Raw genomic sequence first — 6,467 nt, 5'->3', positions numbered from 1 at the left:
AGGGAGTATTTGACCTCAGATATTGTTTCTCTGAGTGTTCAATCAGAAGCAAATAGACATTTCTATCTCCATTTCCTGGCCTTGCTTTCACAATGTTAGATTTATTTTCTGTAGATCCCCACTCCAACCCAGTGGTTTTAAAATAACTTCAGCTGTTCTGCTCCCTGCATACTATTGTGCAGTGGGAGAAAAACAGTATTTTTCAGGATTCAGTAAAATTTTTGAGCATTATTGAACACTATTCGCTTATGTATTTATATTAGACTGAATTGAATTGTTATGAATTGAATTGTTCCCCCTCCAAATTTCCATGTTGAAGTCTGAACCTCCCCTCCCAATTTCTATGAATGTGACCTTATTTGGCAATAGGGTCATTGCAGATGTAATTAGTTAAGATGAGGTCACATGGGAGTAGGGCAGGTCCCTAATCCAATATGACGGGTGTCCTTATGAAAAAGATAAATTTGGACATAAGCACACAGGAAGAATGCCATGTGACAAGGTAAGCAAAGATTGGGGTGATGTAGCAGAACCCAAGAAGCACAAGAGATGGCAGTAAACCACCAGAAGCTAGGAGAGAGGCGTGAGAGAGATTCTCACAGCTTCCAGAAGAAACTAAACCCTGGTGACACCTTGATCTTGGAACTATAAGACTGTAAGACATTAACGTCTGTGTTTAACTCTCCCACTTTGTGCTACATTGATATGGTTGTGCCAGGACTAATATATGGATCAGTCCCCATGGTCAGGTGACAGAAAATTCTGGCCAGAGTCCTGGCAGGCCCGCGACACCAGAAATGAATGACAGCACTGGTACAGACTGAGGGGAGGGGTGACTCTCGGGGGCAGATTAGAAGTGTCCTCGTTCAGCCCTTAACTGCACCTGGTCTTTTCTCGTCGGCACAAGGCCCAGTGCTCCTCAGTCCCCTAGACACCGAAGTGCCCATGATTTACTTCCCAGGTTGAAGGTGCACATGGAAGAAATGATAATGTAAGATTCCTGGCAAATACAATGCTATCTCAGTAATCAGAGCAGTTGATCAGAATGTTCTATTTCTGTCCATAATGTATTGAGAGAGATTTTGCTATAGTAATATATCAAAGTAGTAGGTGAATATGTAGTGAAATTCTACAAATATCTAAACTTGGGAATGATACGTAAAAAGACCCCCAAAAAACAAAAAGAAAATTCATTTTGAGTTTGAGACAGATTCTGTGCAGTGCTAATATGTGAGAAGCATGAAATTGTACTTTAAGAAGAGTTGAAGTCACACTGGTGTTATTAATGTATAGGTTGAGATAATAAAGGTTGAGCCATTAGTATATGTATTCATGAAACGAGCTATTAACATACTGTTTGTTTTATACTTAACTCTGTAGGGTCTACTAATTTACAATTAAATTTAAAAATCCACTAGGACTAATGAGCTAATAATTGCAAAGAACTCTGAGCATGGAAAAAAGGCACCAAGGGAAGACAAACTTCTATTTGTGAAAATCGAAACATCTGAGACTTTAATTACATCCCTTGCTAGTTCTGACTTGTAATCAGTTATGGGGACTAGCTCATTAATGCTCTACTATGGGATTCCTAAACAACATATTGAAAACCATTTCACTTATCAAATTTGAATATACTCAAGAGCAGTGTATGTTTAAGGGATCTTATTTCTAAAACTGAAAAAAAAAGAATTTTTTCAAGGCTCTGTGTGGAGATAGGTATGGAACTAGGCTCAGTGAGATGAAAATTTGGATACTGGTTTTCAGTGCTGGACCCCTGAGATTGCCCAAAGAAGCACTAAAGAAAGTGCCGAAGTTCTCCAAGTATGGTATCTGTCAACTGAATGTTCTGGAAAAGATATGAAATTATATTCGTGCACGTATATACATATATGTGTATACATAGTCTCTACTCAAAAATGGAAAGAATAGTACAGTGAACACTCTTAAATCCTTCATTCCAGCATGTATATTTGGATTTATTTTTATAAAAGTTGAATGTAATATTTATTTATGTTTATGTTTAATATTCACATTATAATATTAATTGGTTACATGAGTTTAATTTGTAATCTTTGAGTGATAGGAATTTAGATGGTAAACTTATTTTCAATTTACTCATCTACATATTCTAATATGGTGATCATATAGTCTTTATATAAATTTAAAAAGACAGCCTGACCAGACAGTGGCACAGTGGATAGAGCCTCGAACTGGGATGCGGAAGACCCAGGTTCGAGACCCCAAGGTCGCCAGCTTGAGCGCGAGCTCATCTGGTTTGAGCAAAAAGCTCATCAGATTGGACCCAAGGTCACTGGCTTAAGCAAGGGGATACTTGGTCTGCTGCAGCCCCACGGTCAAGGTACATATGAGAAAGCAATCAATGAACAACTAAGGTGTCGCAACAAAAACTGATTGATGCTTCTCATCTCTCTCTGTTCCTGTCTGTCTGTCCCTATCTCTGACTCTCTCTCTATCACTGTAAAACAAAAAAATTAAATTTAGAAAGACAGCAAAACATCTTGGAAAATCTTTCCTGCTGGGTTATTTAAAAATAATTTCATTAGGGAGCTATCAAAAGTTTCATAAGTTTCATGTTATTATACATTTGAATCTATGTGTAGAGTCATGATCTATGATCAGCTGTGAGTTATAGATACCTGAGAAGGAGTAAAAATGAAGTTTTATATTTCTCATGCACCCGGGAGTCTGCAGGTAGGTAGGATGTCCACGGTTGGTATCTTGACCCGACAAAATGCTGAAATAAATACTCAGACTGCTCCTATCTTTCTGTCATCCTATTATGTGTCCCGTCACATGGTCCTAAGAAGGGTCAAGTTTCAGTATCAAGTCCTCATTCCAGTGACAAGGAAAGAAGACAGAATCTCCCAGTTAAGTTTGCATAGTAAAAGAATTTTATTTTTTTTCTTTTCTTCTTCTTCAAAATCCCAACCAAATGACTTCAGGTCACATCTCAGTGTTTGAAACTAAGTTACATGGCTCTGTGAACCAGTAAGCAGAGCTGGGAAATGCAGTCTTTTGTTGAGCACAATGCCTCCTCCAACAAAATTGAGTGTGAAATACATCATTTTATGTACCACTAAAAAAAAGAAAGGGAAAAAAAGCTCCTTCCAATGAAACTATAGAATGATTTTGTTTCCAGTTAGAACATTTACTTAATAATCATTGAAAAAATACTTTTAGGGTTTTTTTTTTATATACTTTTATCATATTATCATGCTGTTCTGTGTCCAAGACATTGTGCCTACATGCAATGTTTGTTTCCATGGTAAATTGTAACAATCTTTTTGAATATAATGTAAAAAACAATTAAACTCAACATGAGTACAACTATAGATATTTCAGTTCATGTGACAACAGTGAATAGCACTGGCCAAATTCACACAAGATCAGGCGATGAAAATTATATCACGGTGCTTCCTGACCAACCATGATGGCAAGACAGCAACAATGCCAGAAATACGGAACATACAAGGTCACGTTTGCCCTGGAGCCAGTCAGTGTGGCGCCTAAGAATTAAGTAGGTTGCTTCTGCATAGTCAGGGATGTCTGCAACATGATTACTTGAATCTGTACGGCAGTACTTCACATTTAATCCAGGTTCCTTTTTTCAAAGGAGGTGGTGAAATTCTCTTCTAACTAACTATTTAAGAATTAAATGTAACAATTTTCACAAGGCGGGGGGGAAAAATCCAGAAATTAGATGAGGCATTTTAGATTTCATGAGCAGCACAGAGGGAGAGAAAGTGCATTGGGTCCTAGGGAAAGAAAAGACAGATAAACCAGAGGGCAGAGGAGAAGGAGATATTTGTTCAATGCAATCTAGAAAGAAATAAAGACATGAAGTAAAGTGCCCCCGGGCATTGAAATCGCATCCCTGGACACGTTCGGGGCACAAAATTGAGCTGAGTGTGAGCACTGATGGGATGATAAGGAGCTTGATCTTTTGCTGCGATCCTGAATATGCTTCATCAGTGTAATTAAGGTCCCATAATTCCGCACCTACCAGAGTATCTGGCATATGGTAGTGCTCAAAATTATTTATTGCACTGAATTAGAAAATTTTACATTTTTATTGGGATGAGGAGTTGAGAAATACCCCCAGGATGTTCATAAACATTTTTTTTTCAGCTGAGGAGGTTAAGTAGAAGTTCACTCTTGGAGATTTTTATTTTTTGATCGGGGATGGGGGTGATATTCAGGTTACTCTTTCACTCTGAAGCTTAGGTGGAAACCCATAGGTCGGAATTAGACATGTCTACCAAAACAAAAGAAGCTGACTTAAATGTTACTCGCAATAAGAATAGTCTACTTATCCATCTTCTTATAAGACAAGCATGGGATATAGTCAGTAAAAACTGGATTGTGAATTTATACTAGATGTCATTCAATCGCATTTATTATGCACCTGTTCTCTATAGCTTCCTGAATTGGATCCGGTGGGAAGATAACAAAAGACCGGTGGGGTGTAAAGACAGCCTTGGAGTCGATGACTAAGCCTGTGTCCCGCTCTCCATCCACAAAATCAGTGTCTCTCTGCAGTTTTGACTTCAGCATCTGTAATTTAAAAATCTGCCAGGGTAATTCTGATGTGCAGCTATGTTTAGACTCGCCGAGACTGGATCATTGCTCGAGTTCCTCTCAGCTCTCAAATTTCATACTTGAACACATTCATCATGTATTCTGCAAACCCACTGATTTCACCAGCAGCTGGCAGTTCTGCTAGTTCTCATCTCCCCTTAAATATACAAGCCCACCAGAGCCTCCCAGCCCTCAGAGATGCTCAGGTTCATGAGGTTCTAGCACTAACTAAGGCCCCCCAGAGAAGGAGAGCCTGAGAAATTGCCAGGAGTAAAGAGAAGTGCAAGAGTGTCTCAAGCTGATAACATCATTTCCATCTAATATCCCCAACTGTTTGCCCCGTATTCCTCTGTAAGAGTAGAACTTTGCTGCAGTCATAATAGTGTCTCTGACATGGAAGGAAGGACGGTCCAGAGACCAGCAAGTTGCTTCCGTGGAGGAGTAAGACTGCAGAACCAAAGACTGGACGTAAGGGGCAGCTGTCACATTAAAGAAGACAGAATAACCATTTGGAAGTTACTACATATAAGAAAAAGAGGATTAAATAACATGTTATATTATTATACCAAATAATATATTAATTATATAGTAATCTTTTAATACACAGCCCACATGGCCTGAAGGAAATTGTCGGCTTACAGAGGTGTAATGGTGGGTTTGATAACCCAGAATCACATTAAGGAAGTCAAGGTATAAATATGTCTGCCTTTAAACGTAAGTGAAGTCAGGTATCTCTCTGCGGGTTTTCGGTTTAATTAACCCACTTCACTTTATAAAAAATCAGAAGTGGCATTGTTTTCACAGTAAGAGCCTGTGAGACCGATTGCACAAGCATCAGATAGTCATATAGCACTGTGGCTATAGTCAAAGTAAGAAAGGAGGCTTATACGCTTATCAGAAGTTTCCCAATAAAATAAATATGCCACATAGATTATTGAAGCTAAAGGAGCCTTAATAGATCTCATAGTTCTTAAAGAATGAGCAGGCAATTGCAAGGAGGAAAATTAAAACAAGGGATTCTAGCACATTTAAATACTGTGTTCAGATCCACGACACATCCTGAAACGGCATTGTGAAAGATGGGGAGGGAGTACTTTGGGATGAGGCCCTGATAGAAAAAACCTCAGAGAGAATGTGATGAATTGGACTTTCGCTTCTCCCTTCAGCGTCCCTCCCTGGAGGAGGATTACATTTCATACTCCATTGATATTTTCTTTGTCTATGTCAGAGCAAAGGCGATGATGATCAATTCCGCTAAAGTTTTAAATGCCAGCTTACAGTCCGCTATATATATTTAGACTTCCTCTCCGTTGCAAGCCCAGATTGAGTTTGCGCCTTCAGTCTGGTTCCCTGACTAAAACTAATGTGGAGCAGAGCTGTAGTCAACCAGCTAATGACAGGTACCATGAGCAGGAAATAATCTTTGTTATGTACGTCATTGATTCGGGGGCCATTTCTTTCTGTTGTATAACATCACTTACACTGACTGATGCAAAGTACCTTGCATGTCAGTCTAGGAGTTAGAATTTATACAGGAGTTTGAGAAGACTCACTGAAGGTTTTTAAAGTTAGGAGCAAAATGGGTAAATGACTCTTAAATGAGGAATGAAATGAACGATAATGAGCTATAGATTGGGAGAGGGCACTTCTACTATTAGCAAGCCATAAACAAGTGTGCTTGCTCTATATGGTGTCATTCCTCATATTAACATGTCTCTGAACATCCTCATCTACAAATACAATAAATTCCTTAGAGAACAAGTCAGAATATATGTAGGTAAATAATTATTCTCATATTTTAGATGGTCCCTACCACTCCGTTGCAATTATTAGTATAGGACAATAGACTCATAATAATTATCTTT

Source organism: Saccopteryx leptura, chromosome 2 (assembly GCF_036850995.1).
Source record: "Saccopteryx leptura isolate mSacLep1 chromosome 2, mSacLep1_pri_phased_curated, whole genome shotgun sequence".
Lineage (NCBI taxonomy): Eukaryota > Metazoa > Chordata > Mammalia > Chiroptera > Emballonuridae > Saccopteryx > Saccopteryx leptura.
The sequence above is the reverse complement of the archived record's forward strand: the minus strand, read 5'-3'. Positions refer to the sequence as shown.